The 25,145-nt window shown below is 37.9% G+C and overlaps 1 protein-coding gene and 1 pseudogene across 2 annotated transcripts in view; one reads left to right on the top strand and one right to left on the bottom strand.

The window, feature by feature from the left end:
- Positions 1 to 2,159: 2,159 nt before the first annotated feature.
- On the bottom strand, positions 2,160 to 3,435 carry LOC101832394 (annotated as a pseudogene).
- Positions 3,436 to 14,099: 10,664 nt separating this feature from the next.
- Positions 14,100 to 25,145, top strand: part of Zc3h12b (zinc finger CCCH-type containing 12B) — a 190,196-nt gene continuing 179,150 nt past the window's right edge. For both annotated transcript variants that reach the window (XM_040744216.1, XM_013121302.3), the window contains exon 1: positions 14,100 to 14,580. The gene's annotated coding sequence lies outside the window, so the exon portion shown is untranslated. The remainder of the gene's footprint in view (positions 14,581 to 25,145) is intronic.

Consider the following 25,145-nt stretch of genomic DNA (forward strand, 5'->3'; position numbering starts at 1 on the left):
GCTTTGGAGGGAGGAAATGATGTAATTATTTTATAATCTCAAAAATTAAAAAAGCAAGAATTAAAATTACAACCCCCTACAAAGCTTTCATTTTTGGTTTTACATTTTAACCTTTATATTACTTGAGAATTTTATATATGAGTACTGCATTTATATCATTTTCAACCTACATTTCTCCCCTTTACAACTTCTCCCTTGTTTTCCTTGCTCTCTCTCGATGTCATGACCCTTTCTTCATTTATTATTTTTTACACACATACGTAAATAACTACAGCCTGCTGAGTCCATTTAGTCATATGTACACATGCTTAGGGTTGACCACTGAGGGGGACCCTGCAGGTGTCCAGACAGAGAAGCGAACCTGCAAAGAGTTGAGAATGAAGACTTTGTGCAGTTTGGCTTTGTCAGCTGGATTAGAGTTTGGGGAATCTAATGCCAGGCAGTTCATTTTCAGCATAACTAGAGCATTACGATCTGGGGAAAAGTGCCCAGGCAACAATCATTCCAATTCCAGGTACACAATGAAGCTTAAGGGCCTAGAATCTAGTGTGGCCTCTAACCAAGATAGTATAGATGTGTCATATTCATTAGGGAGTTTGTCCCCAAAGGAGATTGATTCTCATTCTCTTATCATCCATTAATTGCCTGAAGCTCTTCTAGGGATAAGGCCTTTTGAGATTTGCACACCCACATAAGCATGTCAGCTGGTGTTATCATCGGGTCTTGTTTAGGTGACTGTTGTTATGAGGGCAACTCCTTGTCATATATAGAACATACAGTCTCATAGCAATCATCCTGGTCCCCTGGTTCTTGAAATCTTTCTGCCCCCTGTTCTGAAATATTCTCTGAGAATTAGGTGTAGGAGTTATGTTGTAGATGTATCAGTTGGAGCTGTGTATGCCACAGTCATTGTTCTCTATATTGTCACCCATTGTGGATTTCTTTGATGGTATTCAATGGCATGATTTCCCTCCTATTGAGTTATTGAGCATGCCTTAAGTCCAATTATGTGTCTGTTGCTTACTCCTAATATATAAGTGCTGCTATTGTATCCTTGAGCATATCTTGCTGTTCTGGTTATTGTTGTGGATCTTAATTATGCTTTGCAGTTGCGTAGGGCTATTAATTGTTTTTCTCTCTTGGCCACTTCACAGTTCCTTCCTATAGTAGGAGAGCTAGTCCTCAGGGAAGACACCACACACTGCAGACACAGGACTTCGAAGAATTGATCTGGTTTGGGCCTGGAAGCCTCCTCTCTGGATACTAGCTCTCAGTTTCCAAAGGAGCCATATGAGGGGCCAAGGGAGAGCAGCAATAAATAGTCCTAGCTAGCTATAAGCCTTTGAACCACAACAAGGACCAGAATGTCAAGAGATTCTCAATGGCAATATAGTGGCACTTATTCCAAGGGGGTTATTAACAGTCACCTATTTGAACTTAAGACCTACTTAACAGTAGGGAATGCATGCCTGGCATTGTATACCTGTGGCTCATGGGGCCCATGGAACCCAGAAAACCCACTACTGCCAATTTCCTAAACCAGCATAATTCTTGTATTCTGAATTCTTGTTTTCATATCCACAGATAGTGATACTCTTACATTATTAAAGAAGTTCTTTCTTGCAGTAGACTGGGATCATCACTAAATTCCATAATTGGTCAAATTCAGAGGGCAGCCGACCATGGGTTGTCCATCCCCAACTGGTACATCTACAACACAACCTGTCACATAAGGCTTGTGGACCACTGGAGAAGATGAAGCTGAAAGACTGTAAGGACCAGAGGAGGAGGAGGACATCAGCTCTGAGATACTATCTTCTGAAATTAAAAACAGGGCACAAGTTGGATGGAGGGAGATAGAGGAGGGGTGGGACTGGGAGGAGTTGTGGGGAGGAGTAGGGGTGAATATGATGAAGAGACATTGCGTGAAATTCTCAAAGAATTGATAAAACATTATATTATTTTAAAAAGAAAATTATTGATTCAAATAAAAGAGTAACTATTGTAATGATAAAGTCCGATGTTTGCCAATTTTAAGAGAGCTTAATCATTTATTAATGGACTCTAAACCATTTTGATTTCTTTAAGTGACTATCTTACACTGCATGAAACCTAACTTCTCTTGAAACATCTGCTCCAGAAATCAATTTTTTCTTTCCTTAAAAAATTCTCAACAATATAATTAGCAAGCTCTCAATATTTTTCTGTAATTCTTTTTTATTCTACAGACATAACACTACTTTCACCTCCATTACATTTCCATCGAGTTTGAGAAGGGGATGCAATTTCTCTTCTTGTGAATATGTGAACCTGCTGGGGTGCTTGGCCAGTGAAAGAAGAGGAGTCCAGCAAATGTTCCACCTGTGAGTGAATGGGGCTGAAGTAGGCATCTGCCCAAATGTGTTCTAGGAGGCTCCTTTCTGCTTAACTATGGCAGCTGCCTGTTGGAAATTTTTCTCATGACAATCCTGTTGGTTACTCCCAGTTTTGTCCACAGCTAGGATGATGTTCTCTGTGGTCATGAAAGAGCTCTTGCCAAATGTGCTGTTCAATCACTTTGGAGTGCACAACCTATCCTTTAGAAATGTTTTTGTAATGTACTTAGTATAGTATCTGCAGTGAAAAAATGCTTCTGTCAAACAGATCCATTGGTTGCACTATCACCCAGTGTACACAGAAGCTGTCTTTAGTGGGTCCATGATAAGGCCCATCAGGTGACAGGCCAGGGGATCTACTTGTATGGCATCGAACTCCAGCCAATCTGCTGTTTCACAAAGGGCTCCTCCATATCCTTCAGGTTCTCCAGGAGGCTAATGTCAATGCAAATCTTGTGTACTGATGCCCCTTAGCTAGCCAGTGCATATGGCATTTCAATGCCCTCTTTTCATATATAGGCCTGTCCTGTGATGATGAAAGCTCTCTTAAACCCTGCCTTTTCTGTCACCATCTTATCCAGGTGCTCTCCCTTCCAGTGATCTTCCTTGAAGAGCTGCAGAAATATGGCCTGAGTGCCAGTGGTGTCTTTCACTCTCCGGAAATGTAGTTCATCATGGACACACTTCAAGTTCTGGAGATTCAGGCAGAGATCTTGAATCCAAAGACAGCAGCATTTCCCATCCGTGGTAGGCTGAGCAGGCTGAAAATATGTGAAACTTAAGGTAAGCAGATCAGCACATTACTTAGGAAAGCAAGCAAGCCTTGAGATCACTCTAGCAAGCTTTGGCAAAAGCAGATCAAATGTATTTCTCAGAATAAATAATCAGATCTGTATTGTCTCCAACATAACAGGAGGTGGCACCAAGATGAATGATGCCTGCAGCTTTCAGACAGCAGTTGATGAATATGAACCACCACATCATGCTGCAGATGTTTCTCCTTAGCTGTCATTTGGAAGTCAATATTGTTCAGGTTTGACTTCATCTTCTATATCTGTTTATCTGTGATAGGCAAACCCAGTGGCTGCTCTGCATCCACCAGCCACAGTCACAGTCACAGCTGCCACCACATCAGGAACTAAGAACAAGAAACACATCTCCAGGCTGCCATAGCAGACTACCAGAGGAGAATGGTACTTTTAAGGCATGCCAGGGTTGCCCACTGTGGATCCAGCTACTGACAATTCTGTTTCTTAATTTTTTTGTTAAGACAAGCTGGCCTCCTTAAAACCAAAATCCTTGTTCTTTAGCCTCCCAAAATCTTAGATTATAGTACATGCCCCTACTTCTTATTTATCCTTTGCTTATTTATCAGAGTGTTAATAGCTAATCATGCTTATCCAAAACTAGATTTTACAACATAGTCACGGTGGAAATCAATATACATATTCATAGAAAACCATAAAAGAGAGATACTTTATAATCCCACTGTAACACTCCTGGTATATATTTGAAGGAATCTAAGTCAATATACCACTGAGATGCTTGCTCATATATGTATATAGAGTTAACTATATGTTCACTTACACAATAGATTGAAAATGTGTTATATACACTCAATGGGGTTTTATTCAGCCATGAGTAAGAATGAAATTATGTTATTTTCCAGAAGATAGTTCATCATGTGAAACTGTCCAGAATCAGAAAAATAAATACCAAGTCTTCCACATTTTCTTTGTGTGTGTGTGTGTGTGTGTGTGTTACATTAAAGTAGAAAAATACTATGTAAGGGTAGAAAGAAGTCTCAAAGGAGAAAGGAACAAGGAGAATAATGGCTGTGAACAAAAAAAAAGACAAATTAATTCCAGGTTTCCTCTCACATATGAACCTATATTTAACAATGTATGTGTGTTCATATGTGACATGAACGTAGAAGAATGTCTATTTAGATGTTGGAAGTGTACCAGTGAAAGGAGAAGGAATGAAGGGGCATGGCAGGGCAATAAATATGATCTAAGCCTGATTATCTATCTATCTATCATCTATCTATCTCTCTCATAATGAAACCCGTTGTTTTATATGCCAAATAAAGATATTAATATAAAATAAAATGGAAGTTCTAGTCTGCTTGTGTTGAAATTGTACCTAGCAGGCATGTTTACAGCAGCAACAAAAAAGAAATCCAACTACACTGGCTTAAACAAGGAGTCTCTTCATTTTGCTGTTGCTAGACTAACTCAGTCATACCAGGGTCAGATGCAATGACCTTTCCCACAATATGGCTGTTTTGATGCCAGTTATAATATTCACATGTGTAGCAGAAAAGTAAAGCATTCTCAGAGATGCCTATAAAAATTTCATATAATTAATGACCAGAAGTGGTCTTATGGCTATCCCTATTTGCAAAGATAGTAAGGACACTGAGCTGGATGTATCACTGCCTTGAATACAATCCGATATCTGCTTGCAAGGAAAAATAATAATCAGATGCGGTGTTAGAAGCTAACGTGTCTGCTACGTGTAATCTTGGGTTATAACATGTAACTTAGTCTTTGTACAGTTTAATCCCAGGCATTGAAAGCCTAACTTTTTCAGGATGTGCCAGGTATAACTCCAAGAAGTACCAAAGAATCCTGTTAGTAGGTAGACTAACCTATTTGCTAGTACACATTTATTTGTGTAATCACATTCAGGTGAACCTGGGTTAGACTTAACAGCAGGCTTCTAAGAATGTGGTGAAAGTTCTGGGAAATCATGAATAAAAAAGATGCGGTTACCAACTATCATGGTTTCCTTTAGCTACTAGTTCTCAGGCTTAGATAAAACTAATTTCAGATTGGGTTCATTTGGCAAAGAATAGAAGGCCCCCTTTGTTCAATAAGATGAAAAGAACCAAGGCAGGCCAATCAAGCAGGTTGTAAGCATTTGAATCATGCTAACAACAATATGGACTTGGAGGCAGAATTTTGAAAAATTAATCCTCAAAATATGTATAACTCAATCAGCACAAAAAGACATGCAAGTGTCTCTGCCTGAGAGAATTACAGAAACAGAGGGCCTAAGCTGTATCTAGACTTCTGACCCAGATAAAGAGTGAGATAACAAATGTGATCTGTTTCCAGTTGTTAGATTTCAGGGATAATTTGTTAAGCACTAAAAATAATGTTCCTGAAGGAAATGATGGACATGCTCAAGAAATCATGTAAACTTTCTGCAATTTGAACTGACAAGCTATAATTTAAGTATTTTCTCTTCTACACTGCCTTTCTCCAACTGTATGGAGATTCTAATATTCTGGTTAAAGCAGTCTAAAAATAAGACTGAATCCTGCGCAGGTGAATGAGCTCCTCATCTCTGGAGGCATTTAGGCAGAAACCAAGTAAACATCTGTTAGATAGTTTTTGTGGTAAAGCTTCAGACATCAAATGACCAGATGAACTAGATCAGTGCTCATCACTCATATGAAATAACATTTATATAGTACACTGGAAATAAATAACAAGACTATTAGGAACCAAAACGACCAGTTTATAACAGGTTCTACCCGAGTGTTCTTAGGACACTGAACAGCTATAATTCATCTGTGGCACAATAATAACCCTTGTTCCCCTGGTTAGAATGCCCTACATGAAGTTGCTTAAGCCTTTTCATACTTGGATTCCTGGAAGTAATGATTTTGGTAATACGATTGCCAGAAAAGAAATGTCAGCATAACCTAACACTGGTAGAAAACAACTCCATTTTATATATACCAGAAACTCTGAAAGAGTCTAGAAATATTTGTTCCACCAAACAAAATGAGCCTAAACATTCACATATGTATTTTATGGTTAGAATGCTGGGAAAATAATTTTGTATCTCTAGAGCTCAGCCCCATAATCTATGAAAGTAACTGATAAGAGTTCTCCAGGGTAAAATGAGATATTGACATAATCTCTGTGTGCATGACACATAATAGACATTCAATTACTGTTAGTTTTATTCTTGCCCATAAAAGTGAACTGAATTTATAATAAAGGAATTACAGCTTGCAAGTTGAATAAAATTGTGGAGTAAATGTTATAATTTCGTTTCATAAAGATTATTGTTTTCAATGGATTATGCTGTTTATGATTTTAGTCTGCTTTTTATACTTGATAGAATAAATGAATGACTTAAATAGCTTCTAATTGTTAATAATGGCTATACATTGCCAACTCTTCATTATATGCTTGGGTATCAATTTCATGGATAATTGTCAGCAAATTAAAATCTCCATATGGTTACTCTCTGTCACATGTGTCTGTGCTGCCTTCCTCTGCTATCAATTAATATTTTTGTGGGAATTAAAATTCATCTTCATATTGTCCCAAGGGAAAAATGCCAAGAATTCAGTTCCTACATTCTAGAAAACACTAGAAATTGGACTCAGATTATCAAAGGGTTTATCCCTTTTCATGAAGACAGGGCTTATAAAGATAATCCTGTGTTTAAAGGCATTATTAAAGAAAGAGGTGAATCACATGCAAATTACAAAGGAATTTAATTTATGTATACTGAGGATTAAAGAACAGGTCAGGTCAGTTTGACCCATTTTAACACGTTATTTTATAGTATCTACTAAATTCAAGACATCTAAAAATGTTGGAATGCAATAATGAATAAGATGCCAGCCTAGTATACAATGATCCTGTTGTCTCGTGGTAAGAATCAGCAAAGCATAATAAAAGCATTGGCTGAACTAGTCTTATGTGTCAGACATCTTGAACTTCTGAATTTCTGAGTAAGATGGCAGACTAGAGGCTGCCTCTGTGTGTGCTAGTAAAGAACAGCAGACCAAGAAAAAATATTATATCCCAAAAGAGAGAAATAGAAAAAGAGCTTCAGAACTCCATGGAGGAAGTGAAGGAGTATTGCAAAAGAGTAGGAAAAAAGATGAATGCTGCACAGCTGTAAACTGAACTCAGGCTTAGCTGAACAGTTCGCAGATACAGAGAAGGAAACCAGAAGCCTTTTCCAAGAGATAAGCCAGTAAAGAGTTTGGCAGTCCTACCATCTGGATAAGCCCATAGCCCTCTCAGCCCTTAAATTCAGCTGTGGATTTTGGTGAAACAGTGATTCTTCCAGAGGACAGGGCACTATTGGCGAGGTGCACCATTTTGTCACATTATCTGACTTAGAGGGCAGCAGCTGGGCACTGTCTTGAGAGAGAAACTGTTGTTAAAAACTGAAGTACCTCAGAGGCCTGAAATCAGAAATTTTCACAGGTGAAGAAGCCTCAACTTGGTGTGCCACAATCCTTGTGCGAGCAAAGGCTCAGAGAGGAAGCCTCAGTGTGGTGTACCACACTCTTCAGGTGAGGGAAGTTTTAGAGAGGAAGCTGTGCATAGCAAGAACAACTAACATAGACTAGTCAAGGAGTGTAGGTGACAGGTTGTATTCAGCTAAGAAGTGTTAGGCAGAGATAGCCCTGCTTTCCAGGTATATAAACAGATCTTATCAACCAGCCAGCTGGGGTTTGGTAACTCTGAGCTGAAGCCAATGGGTGGATGAAATCTGGAGCTACTTGTCTGTGTTTTCACTCTCCCAAAGCCCAAAGATTCTGAAATTCCAGAAATGTACATGGTATCCACAGTGTCATCCTTCCAAGAGGATGTTTAATACTCAGGATGTCTTGAAAGTATGAAGACAGGTTCTCTGCCTGTACCCATCTGGTTGCTGGGGTTGCTTCTCACGCGCTCAATGTATCTGGGAGCCATCTTTCTGCTAAAATGGGAGTACCGTCTGGGAAGTCATAGGAATTGGAAAAAGAATCTGTCTACTACAAACAATGCAAATATTAAGTGTGGCCAGTAGAGGCCCCTGGTACACAAAGGAAAACAACTATAGTGAAAACAATTGGCAGACATGAGATTCTTATTTGGTGTAAACTCAACAAGAGCATAAAACAAAGAGAACCCAAGAGTCTACAAATTCAATTGATCCTGTCCTCATAAGTAGAATGGATGGTATTCATTATTTTTATAAAATATAAGTGCATGAATGTTTTACCTGCATATATGTTTGTTCACTACAGGATACTAGAGTTACAATGGCTGTGAGGTGGCATATGGGTACTGGGAATTGAACCTGAGTCCTCTAGAAGCACAGTCTCTACTCTTAACCGCCAAGTAATCTCTCCAGTCTCCATCTTCAATATTTGAGGACCCACAAAGAAGCTGCTCCAGTACATTATGTTTTTAAAGTTTCTTGTAATTTCTCACTTCTTTACATGTTTAATAGGATTTTTATTTCATTGTTTTTAATTTTTTCCTTTAAAATATTGATATGCTCATTTATTCCTTCATATATTGATCAAATTTTGCTTACACATTGTTTCATTATTGGACAATATTTCCCCCTTTCATTTCTCTTCCTTCCCAAATTATGCATTTACTGTTTTGACTTTATTTTTTAAATTTCACATCTTCCTTTCATTCATTTTTTAAAAAATTATACCTGATTGTGTTTTAGCCATTTGCATTATTTGTAAAACCTTTTACTCATTTTATCTTTTCCCTAATGTCTCACTGTTTTCTCCTCCTCTCTACAACATTCTTCTCCACTCTCTTATTTTTCCTTTTGTTTATTTAATTGTGTATATCCTCTATTCTTTCCATTTCCCTGTCTCCTTCTATCATCTTATTTATTTACTATTTCTATACCTAAGTAATTTTAAACTTCATAGCACATTATATACTACTCTGTCATTTTCAACTTATTATCATTAGAGAGGAAAAAGTAAAATTTTAAAGTAAAAATAAAAAGGATGAGCGAAGCACTGAAAACTTCAGCACAAAATTTGAGGTACTGAATTAAAAAAAATAGAAAATTTGGGATTGAAAACCTTGATGAGCCAAATAACAACCACAATCATAAGTGTTTTTTATTTGAATTAGAAACAAGCTTGCCTGACATGTCAATCCCAACTCCCTCACCCTCTCCTCCTCACCTACCCCCCACCAATCCCCCCAATCCCCCACCCAATCACAACTCCACTCCCCAGGGAGGGTGGGTCCCTCCACGGGGAATCTTCAAAGTTTGTCATATCATCCTGGGCAGGGCCTAGGCCCTTCCTCATGTATCCAGACTGAAAGAGCATCCCTCCATGTGGAATGGGCTCCCAAAGTTCATTTGTATGCCAGGGATAAATATTGATCTACTATCCAAGGCCCCATAGATTGTCAAGGCCTCCTCACTGACACCCACATTCAGGGGGTCTTGATGCTGGCCTCTCAGCCACCAGTCTGGGGTCCATGAGCTCCCCCTTGTTCAGGTCAACTGTTTCTGTGGGCTTACCAGCCATATCTTTACTCCTTTGCTCATCACTCCTCCCTCTGTGCAACTGGGTTCCAGGAGTTCAGTTCAGTGTTAAGCTGTGGGTGTCTGCCTCTGCTTCCATCAGTCACTGGATGAAGGCTCTAGGATGGCATACAGGTAGTCATTAATCTCATTATTGGGGAAGGGCATTTAAGGTAGCATCTCCACTATTGCCTAGATTGTCAGTTGGTGTCATCCTTGTAGATCTCTAAAAATCTCCCTAGTGCCAGATATCCCCTCAAACCTATAGTGACTCTCTCTATTACGGTATCTCTCATCCTGCTCTCCTCTATTCTTCCCCTGACTCAACCATCGTGCTCTCCCATATCCTCCTCTCCTCTCCTCTGCTCCCCTCTCTTTCTATCAGCTTCCTCTCCCCTAGCTCCCCCCATGTTCTCAATCCCCTCAGGAGACTCCAGTCCCCTTCCCCTTCTCCGGGATACTTTGCATATATCTCTTGGGGTCCCCCTGTTTCTCAGACTCTCTGGCTGTGGGATTGTAGGCTGGTACACCCCCTGATTCATGTCTAAAATCTGTATATGAGTGAGTACATAACAAGTTTGTCTTTTTGTGACTGGGTTTCCTCACTCAGGATGGTTTCTTCTAGTGCCATCTATTTCCCTGCGAATTTCAAGATTCCATTGTTTTTTCTCTGATGAGTAGTACTCCATTGTGTAAATGTACCGCACTTTCTCTATCCACTCTTCAGTTGTGGGGCATCTAGGTTGCTTCCAGGTTCTGGCTATTACAAATAATGCTGCTATGAACATAGTGGAGCAGATGCCCTTGTTGTATGAATGGGCATCTTTTGGATATATGCCTAAGAGAATTCCACTCTTGTGCTGGATCTTGTGGTAGACTGGTTCCCATTTTCCTGAGGAATCTCCATATTGATTTCCAAAGTGGCTGTACGAGTCGGCACTCCCACCAACAGTGGAGGGTTGCTCCCCTCTCTTCACATCCTCTCCAGCATAAATTGTCATTGGTGTTATTGATTTTAGCCATTCTGACAAGAGTAAGAAGGTATCTCAGAGTTGTTTTGATTTGCATTTTCCTGATGACTAAGGATGTTGAGCACTTTCTTAAATGTCTATCAGGCATTTTAGACTCCTCTATTGAGATGGTTTCATAATATTGCATCATTACAGAAAGGGGAATAAATATGGTAAGAATTTTGAGGGGCTGGGCGAAACAAACTCAGCTGGGAGATTTGATGTATATAGTCGATGTGAAACTGGAAAAAATAAAGGTGTCACATGGGAGCATATATGAGTCATAGGTTAGAAAATCCCTGCTAGTTTCAATTCTTTTTTGAAGCTAGATAATGAAATTTGGTGATGGGTTTGAAAGTTAACAAAGTCACATGTTTACAGTAAAGAATGGTTAAGGTTTGGAATGATAGCTGAGGAAAATTTCTTGGGGAGGGACTTCCAAGGAAAAAGTAAAAGGACTAACAAGTGACATTGAGAAAGGATACTAAATATTTGCGGTCATAAATTTATATTCAAAGATCAGAGTGAGCTTCTGCAGGAGAACTGGAATAAAAATTATGAACAGAAATATGAACTCCTGCAAACACAGTGCTTAAATGCTTGGGTTCTACCCCAGGAACTACCCCAATTTTGGAGACCCTTTACCCTATAGGTCAAAATGATATCATGTAAGCAAATAGCATGGCCTTGAATATCTGATTAGATTATACCTTTGATATCTTATCATTCTGATCTTCATCAAATGTCCTGTTCAACAGCTATAAAAAGAGTCCTTGGAGTCTTGATGCTTTCTCTTTGTCATTCTCCATCCTCTCAACTCCATCTTGCTTCTTGGTTATACATACTCATTTGTCCATGTCAAGATTGAGCCCAATTTCTCTGATCTACCTTAATCTTTCACTGAAGTAGTCTTTCTTGAATACATTCTCTTTTGTTGTTTCTTTTTACCATTTTAAAATGAGTAGCATGATTTTTTCTTTAAGACTATAATTATCCCTCAGATAGAGAAAATTTCCAAAAATCTTTAATATGGCACACAGACATTACACAATCTGTTTCAAATCTAGCTTTTCAGTACTCAACTCTATTACACAATTATTCTGTTTTAATCATAATATATACAGAATGTTTTGGTCACAATCTCTATGGTTGTTTGAATGAGAATGTTCCTGTATGTCCCTGTATGGTGATGCTGTTTGAGGAAATTTAGGAGGTGTAGTCTTTTTGGAGGAAGTATGTCACTGGAGGCAAGGTTTGAGAATTTAAAGACTCTGTGCCCTTTTTACTCTTTCTCTGCATCATGATTGTGGTTCAAAATGTGAACTCTCAGCTTCTTCTCCCAGCAGCCATGTCCGCAGCTTGCTGCCATGTTTCTCCATCATCATAAACTTTAAACCCCTGGAATTAAATGCCCCAAATAAACTCATCCCTCACATAAATTGTCTTGGTTATGGTATTTTATCACAGAAATATAAAAGTAATTAATAAACTTCCCACGTTTTACTCACCATATTGTTTGCTTTCACATATTTTTTCCTTTACATGGAATTCTTGCCTATTTTGACAATCTCCCATTCATCTGTCAGCATGAAGAACAATTGTACCTCTAACATGAATTTATATGTTTATGAATAATTTCTTCTTGGTCTACTATATACATATACTGTGTCAACACAGAATTTGCCTATGAAAAAGGTAATTAATTTGTAATTGTAAGGTGAATAAAAGAGAAAGATAACTATTACCTCTTAGCTTTGTAGAATGTCTCATTAGTGGACATAATGGACCTTTATACTTTCTTTACCTTTTGAAATGTCTCCAAGGATTACAAACTCCCAGTCTCTAGCACATTTTCTTTTGAAATGCAAACACATACCTTCAAAGTTACTATTGAACCCCATCTAAAGGTGCAACTATTCAGGAATATGTGTAGTATCATTCTGGAGATGGTTTACTATTCTTTCAGAGTAAGTCAAATAGTTAAGCAAACATCTACCTCAAATCCTAAGTGAACTTACTATGTAAATACTGCAGAATCTCATTTTAAATTTGCAGTACCTTGAAAGCTACCTATCTGCTTGTACATTTTGTGTTTGCTCAGTAAATTAGCCTTCTTTCTTTACATTATTTGTAGAGACAGGTCTGTTTGATGATCCAAGTTATTTCTTTACCAATATAGTAGAGGCAGATATATCATGGGACTAAAGGAATGCAATTTAGTGTTTAAACCCCAGTGAAAATACTCAGCTTTCTTTAATATTTCCTGACTGTCTGGCTACCACAAAGTTTCATTTTAAGTTTATAGTCCATTTGAAACTTACATTTCATTAACACTTTTAGGACTGCAAATATCTTACAACATGGCATAGCTATTTTTTACACTTTCTAAAATGTTTAAATCTTTCATTTCATTGTCATTCATCAGAGTATACTTTGTAAATATGCATGTGTTGTTTACACATTATATCATGTTCAGAATTAATTACATGTTTTTGTCTTATAATTACACATTTCAGAAATTTGAAGCTTGATTTTAATAAGATCAGTAACCATCATAAAATGACACAAAATGTTTTACATATAGCCACTGCTTACATGCCAGTTCTGATTATCAATATTTTAACACTAGCATGTGGTTTGGGAAATATTAGTGGATGTTCACTAGTTTTATTTTCCAGAAAATGACTATGTACACAGAAAATGTACATAGTCATTTTATACATTTCAATCTGAGAAGCTGCAAAACCGGTCTACATCTGGCTAGAGTGAGAATTAAATCAGACGACACTTGGAGGATTTTGTTAAGCTGGAATGTTCAACCAGAGTGTATACTTTGACTTGTATACAATGATGAACCATTGACAAATAGCTCAATTTGAATGAGTGCTTAACTCTGTGTCACAGTAGGTTATGTGTGTTAAGTGCTTTCTCTCTTCATCCTTTTAAGTATTCCGTGGGCACCCTATTTCTCATTTTACAGATGAAGAAACAGATTTAGACAGGTTATCTAGCCCAGAGAAAGAGCAGAAATACAAATTTGGTTGTATTTCCAAAACCCATTCTCCTAACCAGAGGAAAGTGGGAGATGGGAGTTTTATAAAGCTCACTCTGGTAGAAGTATGAGAAAAGACTGCAGGAAAACAAATCAAAAAATATTCTCCATAGCTCAGATGCCCATACGGTAGTGAATCTCCTACTAATTCTTCAGGTCCCTTCATTTCAAAGCATCCCCGACCTTTCCTCACCATTCTCTGACCTTGACATTCGAGCCTACCTAAGAAGTGGGGTTTTGTTCACTTTTTCTAGGTCGCGAACCAAGATCAGACAGCCGCACCAGTGGTCCCCGGCGGGGTGGGGCGCATGCGCGCGGTTGCTAAGAAACGGCGATCAAGGCGCCTTGGTGGTAACTGCGCCGGGTTGTGTGTGTAGGCAGCAGCGCCAGAGGAAGAGGAGCACGAGGATGCAGCTGCTATCGTGGCCCCAAGAGGGAGCAGCCACTGTTCTGTGGTGGCGGGGGCCAAGAAATTGGAATTAAGATTGAGGGTCCTGTTGTTGAGGGGACCAGAGCAGATGGTCCTGCCAGAAGCTCAGGCCTAGTAGTATCCGGAGAGAGTTCGGTCCGCTGGGCGAAGGCCTGTCTCCTTTGCTTCCTCCCGGCCCTCCAAGTCGATGGTGGTGAAGTTGGTGGCCCCCAGAGGCACAAGCACCAGGCTGCTTCTCAAACACCCAGCGCCTTTCTGGCCCTGCTTGGACAGCTGCGACGCCGCCTCCTCTCGCCGGTGGATTCCATCCTCAGCGGCGGGGGAGGGGGAAAGTTTTCCCCTCCGCCAAGGCTGTGTGGTGCAGGGCGACAACGAGACCTTAGGAGAGTAGGGGTGAGTAGTGGCACGGTCTGGTGCTGGAGCTGTTTTCTGGTCTCCGGGTCTCTGGGGCCCCAGCAAGGCCAGTGAAGCACTGCTTTCTCAATCAGAAGCTCCTAACACCCTTCTTCATCTTTCTGCTTGCGGGTAATTTCTTCCAGATAGTTTTCCTTCTCAAAGGCACCACTTTCTGATCTCAACCCTGGTTTCCAGAAACATGTGGATTAAGGCCTGGCAGGGCTTCTTAGATGCTGATGATTTTAAGTACAGCTGTGCACCTTGGGCTCTGATTTCGAGACAGGTTTTCCTAGTGCCCTGTTCACCCATTTCTGCTTGCTCTAACTATGTCTCTGACTCTTGGTCTCGGGAGACAGTCTGACCTGACCTCAGGCTTGTCAAGAGCCCAACCTCCACGTTGTTGTTGCTTTATGACAATAATTAAGTGGTGCCTTAATTTTTAGTATTCTTTATACTCGTGTACAATCAACTTCTAAAACCCATATCCCTAGCTCGTGACTCCTAACATGTAAAACTAGGCAGATGCTAGTTATGTTAAATAATAGTAATAATAATGGCAATAAGACAAAACTAGCAACATCAAACTTAATAAGTAGGTAAAGTAGATGATTGACATGGGGAACACAACACGTTTTACAAAGTACTCTTCATCTAGAATGACTTACTTCTGTATTCAAAAATGTGTTGATGCAACTTAAGATGCTCCTAATAAAAATAAGGATAGTTGTGATCTATTTGTTCTCCTTAAAATAGGGCTACAGTTGAAAGTTGTCACTTCCCAAAAACTTTGGCATGAGACACCCGAAATGAGAGTTTGGATACCATGATTAGAAAAGGTTCTAAAGTTACAAGGTGTTTTGACAATCATGTTATTTTTAAAGTGTGAGACAGCTTTTTAAAAAGTAGATGGCTGAGAAAATTTCCAGTTCCCAGTTGACCCTTTTCAAAAGTGAACTCAATTTGAGGTGATGTGTAATTTTAATTGTGAGGCACTTTTGTGGGCTGACAAGGAAAGATGGGTTCTTTTCTCTCACTCTCTTCCACCCTGACAGTTTTAAGCCATTTCAGGTCTCTTATCTAAAAAGAAGTGGTGAGAGAAAAGCACAATGATGGGAAAGCTAAATTTAGCTTTCAGTAACCCTTTAAGCTAAAGAACTTTAAAAAGAATATAGATGCCATTTGCGATTAGGTAACTTTGGCTAGTGAATCTGTCGATTTTAAATCTGGCAATTTAACAACACCAATTTTCTGATCGTTTTAGACAAAATGCTTTGCATTGATTGCTTTTGTGTTTGAGATGCTCTTGTGTTTAAAGTACAATACCAGGGAAAAATAGTTTTCTACCTCAGTTTGAATTATTTGTTGTGCACTAGATTTTAAACTTAGAGGTGGTTTCTTTTTGGGAAAGGCCTTGATGAATTCTACTCTTAATTATTTGAAATACTATTGGGTCTAAAGGAAGACAATTCCATGGAAATGAATATGGCCAGATAGTTACCACATATCCCAGAGCATTCATACAGACTGTCATAATCACATGATAAAATGATAATTTGTTTTCCAAGTGCTGTTAAGGAACTTGATAAACACTGAACTCTGGAATGAAGTTAGTTTTTGCTTGCTTTTTTAAAAATTTTATTTTCAGAGACTTTTATTACCCTTTCACTTTTGAGATTCTACTCAGTGTCCATCACTGTGGTGGAAACTGAAGAAAGCAGATTAGAAACCGGCCCTAGGGTATGTTGGTGGTGCTCAGGACAGAGCACTTATCTAGCATGTACTAGAAGCACAAGTCTCTGGGTCCAATTGCCAGTGAGCAGTAACTGAGATAAAACATAAAGGACCGATGAAAACAATTCTAACCCTGCCAGATAAAATATATTAATTAGAACAGAAAAATACGTAATAAGGGCTTAAAAAATCAAAGTACAGGGATATCACTGAAGGCTAAGGGTTGTCTGAGAAGGCTTCATACAAAAGTCATACCTATTCTTGAAATTGTATGCTTCGTTGGAAGGAGGAAAAATCCATCACATTACCATTAGATTAAAGGGGGAAAGGATTGCCTATAGCAGTTAACTTTCTTGAAGTGAGCAAACTTTTTATACTGTATTTATAATTTAATAAATTAAATACTAATAACTTTGCAATGTACATGTTATAGAAGTTAGTTTACAATCATCCTATCCTGGGCCATATGAGAATGTTTTCTAAGAAGGCAAAAATAATTAAGTTAACATATATTACAAATATACATCTTCACTGCATAGTAAAACATGGCTATAATCAAAGTATTTTATATAAAACTAGCATAATAGACAGAAATTTATATTATTAATATTCTCCAAAGTCCATTTCCAGATAAATTCTATGAGCAACATGAATTTTGATTCATTAAATTATATAACTCCATTTATCATATACTACTGTGTCTGATAAAGGGAAGGACTATATTAGGGTCTTGAAATTGATACATGTCAAAGTTCTAAGATGTTAATGTGTATGTTAATGTTTGGCAAGTAACGTATGTTTAAACTTCATTCGTAAACCTTTGTAAAACTTACTTTAGTGCATTTCTAAAATTCTTTGCTGTGTTAAAAAATGGTTACATTCCCTAAGTTTGGGTTAGCCATTGTAAACTAATGTTTTCATATAGAAAAATAACAAACCATACTTCAATTAGAGATGATTGCTGATTTACTATAATTTGGTTCACAAGTTTTATTGCATTTGTATAAATGTAGTATGAATTCAGTAAAAACTATTTTTCTTTACTAAGATACTATTTATCCCACCTTTTGTCTTTCTATCATTTCTTTGTCTGACCACTACTATTACTACATCCTATCAAAACAGACCATACATAATTAAAACCAATATTCTATCACAGCATACCATACATAATTAAAACCAAGCAAAGTGTAGAATTCCACCCTTCAATATTAAACCGTCATTTTAGACAACACGTACTTGGTGAAGCTAGAACCTGAACATCATTTATCAAACATGGTAGGGAAAGTTTTCTCTTTGCATTATAAAAAGGAGAGGCCACATAGCATTTGCTACAGAAATGAGGTAAGACGGAATATTTCAAGCTGTTTAAACCATTTTCTTAAAGAGACTTCCTCCACTGTCAGAGATCTTGGCTAGCCTCCTGGTCAGTCATCTGGAAGCAATTCCTCACATAATTGATGAACTTGGCTTCTCCTTTGGAAAGAGAACCACCTTTTCCTACACTTGCTTGCAATCTTGCTTTAATGTTTTCTACAGAACTAAGTCCTTTTGGTGTTTTAGGAAGATTTTCTTTAAGGATCTTAGTTTTATAGTTTTAATTCCTTTCCACCGTGGTTTGAATTTTCTGCATTTGTATCTTGTACAGATTTCTTCACTGGAGCTTTAGTTTCTTCCTTGTTCTGGTTGACTTTTGTCAACTTGACATAAGCTAGAGTCATTTTAGAAGAGGGAACCGCAATTGAGAAAATGTCCCTGTGCTCAGGCCTGTGGTGCATTTTGTTAACTTAAGATTAGTGCGGTAGAACCTAGCCTATTGTGGGTCATGCCACCCCTGGACTGATGGTCCTGGATTCTATAAGAAAGCAGGCTCAGCAAGTCAGGAGGAGCAAGCCAGTAAGCAACACTCCTCCCTAGCCTCTGCATCAGCTCCTGCTTCCAGGTTCTTCTGCCTTGAATCCCTTCCCCAGCTTCCCAGGATGACAGACTACAATCTGTTAGATGAAATATACTCCTTCCCCATTTGTTTTTGGTCATGGTGTTTTGTCACAGCACTAGACATTGTAACTATGACACTCCTTCTTTTCATTGTCAGCTTGTTTATCAATTACTTTCCCTTATTTTTTTCTGTGGAATCTTCCTACAACTGCCAGGAGGCAGAACACTTTCCAGTTATACTTAGGAATCTTACATGCTCTTCATCTTCCTCTGCATCCTCTTCCACAGCTGCTATGTGCTTTCTATTAGTACACAGAGATCCTGACCCATACTTCCACCTGAAGAGCACAGGTGTTATACTTTCAAAGTCTCCAAGGGAAACTTTTACAGACATTTTCAAAGTTGCCAGGGTTAACTTTGACTATGCCCATAATTTATGGTTCTCTAGCAATGCTGGACAGTTGTAATAATCTGTAGCTGCCAGTCAGCCATGAGAAAAAAAAACCCAATACTCTTTAGCATACTGTGGTCCTATGCTACGATGTTCAGTAGATTATGTGCATTAGCTACAGTTTTTATTCACTAAGTTTTGACCTTTTGATTGAGTTATTGAGATGTGATCACAAGTTGAAGATCATCTGTATTATATCAAAAAAGTTGTATGTCCCCTAACATCACTTCACATTTTAGAATTACAGATGCAACAAATATCCATATTTGCTCCAAAAAGCAATTTACCTAAACTTCAAATTTGAGGCCTCTGTATTTTTTCTGAACACAGTAGTCTTGCTTGATAAATTTGTACTAACGAACAACAATTCACTGTTTCTAGCCTCAGCAAATACTGTTGTTTCTTAAAATTGTCATTTCATTGTTACTGATAGTTGGGCGTTTGGTGGAGTGTTTCCAGTTTCTTAGCTTCTTATTCAAAGATTGGAAATACACAGATTGCAAAGTAGCAGGGGATCTTTATTTAAAGCGAAGTCAAAAGTGATAGCAGGCTACAGGAGTGAAAGAGTACTCAAGGGTTCTGATTATGACTGGATGCTTCCTTTTGTATGCAGTTTTAAAACGATCATATTCTAAATATGATCTTTATGATGTCAGTGGACTGAAAAATTTTATTCTTGAGCACATGTCTAAAATTTTGTGATGGGAGATTATTGGAATCATAACCTTGATCCAACAATTCTCTTTGTATTAAATTGTCCAGGAGCATAAACTTCCCCACTAAGCAAAAGATACTGATAGCTATTTCAATATGGGAAGAAGAACAAAGAGTAGAATTTATTTTTCAAGTATTTTAGCAACACACCAAACACTGCAAATTGTAAATTAGTATTTATAAGGAATGGTTACATGGAATTCTCATTATATTTTTATGATTTGTTAGTGCTCTTTGAACTAATGTCATTCAAAAGATAACAATTCATACTAGTTTCCTAGTCACAAGTGCATCACTGAAGATATTTTGTCACTGTTTTATTCTGTGATAGAATTTTATAACACTTTGTAAATTTCCATAAATATTAATTGAAACCTGAAATTGAATTTCACAGATTAACAATGAGAAAATGGACATTTTATAATAATCATTGCTAACAACTATTATACAGCAAGTGTTAATGTCTCTATATCCTTTTATAGCCCTGAATTATTAAACTACTGGTTAAATTCACTTAATTACTGTGGTTATTATTTGTATTCACTCTCACCTCCGGACTAACCAGGTTTTATAAAGGATGCACATACATGCATATACTGTATACTAGTTATTTAGAAAGAGTCCCTGATAGTTTGAAAAGCTAGGTGCATATAAAATAAACTATTTTTACAGCTAAGTAATTTGGCTGAAGGTTCTGTGGACAAGCATTATTATTCATGATTTTAAAAAGTACTGTATCTAACTGAGGGGAATGAATTGCTAAGTTGTTTGTTTAGTTATTTATTTGGCTTTTGAGGGAGGGTTTCTCTGTGTATAACAGCCCTGGCTGTCCTAGAACTCACTCTGTAGACCAGGTTGGATTCGAACTCACCGAGATCCACTTGCCTCTGCCTCTTAAATATTGGGATTGAAGGCATGTGCCACCACACCTGGATAACTAGGATTTTATTTTTAAAAGAAATTATTTTCTTTGTTGAGAAAAGTAAATAGGAGTTTCTGGGATGGCATAAAACTTCGTTTATTCATATCAATTCAAAGTTCATTATTTCATATTCACTTTGTAAATTTCATACTGTCATATTGTTACACTGAGGATTTTCAAAAATATTATTATAAAAGGACAGTCTTTTCTGTTTTTCCATTCTGTCTTATTGTCAATATTTTGCATTTATATGGTATCTTCCAAGATGAATTCAGAATTTTTCCCATTCTATGGTATTTCTTGACATCTACCTGAAACTACTTTAATATATGTTAAACATCTATATTTAATATACAATAATATGTGATATAATACAATATATTACACACACAGAGAGAGAAGCTTTAAAAACAGAGGGTAAACTTCTGCTGGGATGTTAAATAAATAAATAAGCAATTAAAATTAATTGTTCCCATATGTTTTTTTCAAACATCCTTAGTGTTATTTATCCCTTTGCCTACCCCTCTTCTGCCCTATCTTCTAGTCTCCCTCCTCACTTTAAACCCCACATTATTTCACTGGAAACCAGTTCACATATGAACTGTGACATAAGATTTTTATTTACAGAGGCTGTATATAATTACATATTTGTTTTTTTTAAATTCCTTTGGTTTAAGACAGAGTCTTGTGCAGCCCAAGTTAATAGCTGAGGATGACTTTGGCCTCCACTTTCCGAGGGCAGAGATTACAGGTGTGTGCCATCACATCCAGCTGGAATGTATCATACTAATATATTTAATGGTTGTTGCTGAATTTAATACACATCTGCACATATATATTCAATCTCTGTCCGTATATACAGTCAAGGCTAATAATTATTAGATTATCTTTATTATTGTCAGTTTACTTAATTTTTATAATTTACATATTTTTAAAATGTTTATTTTATGTGGATTGTTGTTTTGCTACATGTGAGAGTGTTAGATCCCCTGGAATTGGAATTATAGACTGTCGTGAACTGCCATATGGGTGTTGAGAATTGAACCCAGGTCCTCTGGAAGAGCAGCCCATGCTCTTAGCCACTGAGACATCTCTCTAGCTTCCAGTTTATTTAATTTTAATGTATTGCGTCATTATTACTCCCAACTTGTCTCAATACCTTTGATTCCATAGAAATATAAAAATTGACTTATAGGGACTGGAGATGTTGCTCAGTGGTTAAAAGCACTGGTTGCTCTTCCAGAGGACCCAGGTTCAATTCCCAGCACTCATGTTCACAACTGCAATTCCAGCTTCAGGTTTTGAACTTTCATATTAGCATTTTGTGGTGGAAAAATTTAAGGAGATATTCATTGCAAACTCTTTTCAGATGTGGAATGTGCAGTGGAAATACAACTTAAATGTAAACTCTTATACTTTTGTAAACGCATTTCTATTGATTCCTCAGAGGGAGAAAGTAAAATACATATTTAACATTGCACCCATAATCTTATACTTACGGTGCTGCCAAAGATCTGAAAATAATAAAACTCTAGGACTTTCTTCCTCAGTTCTAAAGTCATAAATTGAATGAATCAAGTGTGGTGGCATGCGCTTGTACTCTCTGTACTCAAGAAGCAGAGGCAGGAAGAGCTCCAGTTTAAGGCAAGCTTGGCATACATAATAAATTATGTGCTAGTGTGGGCTAAAAAGTGAGCCTCTATCTCAAAAAAGATGCTGATACTGATAGAATTGTATTATGAAGCAATAAGACCTAAAACTTAAAATGTCTGATATTCTCAGGTTAAATTGCAATTAACTTGACAAGTTAATGTTAGCACAGCCAGGGACATGTGATAATAGTTGCTGGAGGCTTATGATTTACCACTGGTACAGTTCCAAGAAGGGAGAAGAGGTAGTTCTTTGTTTTTATGACTTCTGTAGTAATATTTTGTTTCTACTGTGTATCTCTAGGCTTTTAATTTACAGGTTTTAGATCTTATATATAACAGCAGGGGAAGCAACAGCATAGGCTATTTGGATTAGTTGGAATTGGAATAGAAATTCAGCTCATTTGTTTTTTCTTTTCTCTCCCCACCCCCCCCGTATCTCCCCACCTTCCCTCTTCTTCAGATTCATCCTTCCACCCCCCACCCCAGCCCACCCCACTTCCCCTCACACAAAAGAGCAGACCTGCTAGGGATGTCAACCAAACAAGGCATAACAAGCTACAATAAGATCAAGCACATATCATGAATAAGGCAACCCAGTACAATGGAAAGGGTGCCACAAGCAGGCAGGCAGAGACAGCCCAATCTCCCACTGTTAGGAATTCCTCAAGAACATCAAGCTATTCAACCATAACATATATGCAGAGAACCCAGGCCAGACTCCCATGAGTTCTGGTTAGTTGAGTCTGTGGCCCGTGTTCTGGTGGTGTTCCTAATCCCTCTGGTTCCTCTGATCCTTCCTCCCCCTCTTCTGCAGACCTCTTTGAGCACCGTCTAAATATTTACTGTGGGATTCTGCCTCTGCTCCCATCAGTTTCTGGATGAAGTCTTCCTGGTCTCTAGGCTCCAGTCCCAGAACACTCTGCAAGCAGGACAGGCTGTGGGTTGAAGGTTTTGTGGCTGACTTGGTGTCCCCATCCGTCCACTTGGGGTCTTGCCTGGTTACAGGGGATGGCCAGTTCAGGCTCCGTGTCCTCCATTACTAGGAGTCTTTGCTAGAGTCACTCTCATAGATTCCATTGCGCTAGATTTCTACCTCATCCCTGAAATGCCCCCCAATTTCATCTCTCTCTGTGTGTCTTCCCATAGGCCCCCACCTTATCCCTTCTGTTCTCATCCCCACCAGCCCCAAATTCACTCACAAAATCTAATCTATTTCCCCTTCCCAGGGAGATGGTTATCCTTTACTTTCCTGCTAATATCCACTTATAAGTGAATATGCACCATGTTTGTTTTTCTGGTTCTGGGTTACCTCACTCAGAATATTTTTCTAGTTCCATCCATTTTCCTGCAAATTTCATGATGTATTTTCTCTTTTTTTACAGCTAAGTAACTCTCCATTGTGTAAATGCATCACATTTTCATTTTTCTCAGTTCTAAAATAACAAATTGAATGAATCAGATTTGGTGGCATGAACTTGTAATTGCTATACTCCAAAAGCTGAGGCAGGAAATTTCTCTGAGTTTAAGGCAAGCTTGACATACATAATAAATTATAGGCTAGCTTGAACTACAAATGAGCTGCTCATTGTAATAGAAATTCAGTTCATTCATGTTTGTTTCTTTGTTTAACGAGACCAGGCTTCTCTGCATAGTCCTGGTTGTCCTGGAACTTGCTCTGTAGACCAGGCTGGCCTCAAACTCAAGAGATCTCCCTACCTTTCACTCCAGCTTTGCCATTCCTGCTACGTGTGAAATGAAGTTTTGCTGTATGTTTATTTGTGGAGGAGAGGGACTGAAAATGTTTTACTGCACTAGCCATCCAATGCACAGTAGGAAATCTATTTAATTCTTTGTAGTCTTTATCAGAAGATGGGAGTAAAAGATTTGGAAAAATATTTGGAAGATACTTTCATGTAAATATAAATATGAGGGCTGGAGAGATGGCTCAGTGATTAAATGCACTGGCTGCCCTTCCAGAGGACCCTGGTTCAACTCACAGCATCCACATGGTAGCTTTCAACCATGTATAACTCCAGTTCCAGGAGATCCAATGCCCCCTCTGATCTCAGGCACAAGTCATACAAGTAGTACACAGAGAAATATAAAAACTCATACACATAAAATAAAATAAATTATTTTTTAAAAAATAGAGTATAAATGTGTCTTATTTATGTAGACCTAGAGAATTGGTTAACTAAAGAATATGAACTTGATAATGAATTTTCTCATTAAGGATTAATCCAAGCAGAAAATGAAGCTGTGGCCAGAATGCTTTATATAAAATGTTGGAGCTTTAAAATGTGAATACTCTGTTTCCACTGTCATTTAAAGTGTTTGGTAAGTCAGGTATAGAGGTATGTTTGTAGTACTAGAGACCCATTAAACTGAGCAAAGAAAGACTGCTTTAGTCTATGAGTTTGAAACCAGCCTGGGTAGAAAAGGTAGTCCCCATTTAAAAAATTGGTAATAAATAATAAAGATTAAACCAGCTTAAAGACAAATGATGCATGTGTATGCATGTATGTATGTATATCTGTATATATACATATGTATTTTTATTAAGACTGTGGACGATTCTCATGGAAGCCAAGAAAAGAAAGTATGGCCTAGGTATATGACGAACTTCAACTAGGAAGAAAAGTAGTCAGCCTCTAGGGAGATTTGTTTGAAATCATATACATACAAGTAACATTGTATGTGATGACCACGTATATTTATGAATATGCATATAGGTAAGAACAAAGAAAAATGCCATAAATTTGAGGGAGAATAAAGAAGTTGCATAGGAGGAGTTGGAGAACAGGGAAAATAATGTATTTGTATTATAATTTCAAAATTAAAAAATATTACTGTACACAAAAAGACACGTGAGTCTTTCAATCTGACTATTAGACCCCAAATAAATGAGAATTTTCTAAGGAATAGCATGCTGGGAGAAGGAAAAGGCCTCAGACAGAAGGGAAATTTGTGTCCTGGAAAGAGATTTCACAAAGTTCTACAAACTGGTCAGAACAGGATGAAACTGTATCCTAGATAATAATGGGTCAGTGGTGGGTGAGGAATCACATCTTGACCAGGACTGTTAATGTATTTATATCCTTGGCACTCTATTTAAACTGTAATTCCATTTTAGGGCTCTGAAGACTGATTTGAA

This window comes from Mesocricetus auratus, unplaced genomic scaffold (genome assembly GCF_017639785.1).
Source record: "Mesocricetus auratus isolate SY011 unplaced genomic scaffold, BCM_Maur_2.0 Super-Scaffold_100003, whole genome shotgun sequence".
NCBI classification, from domain to species: Eukaryota; Metazoa; Chordata; class Mammalia; order Rodentia; family Cricetidae; genus Mesocricetus; species Mesocricetus auratus.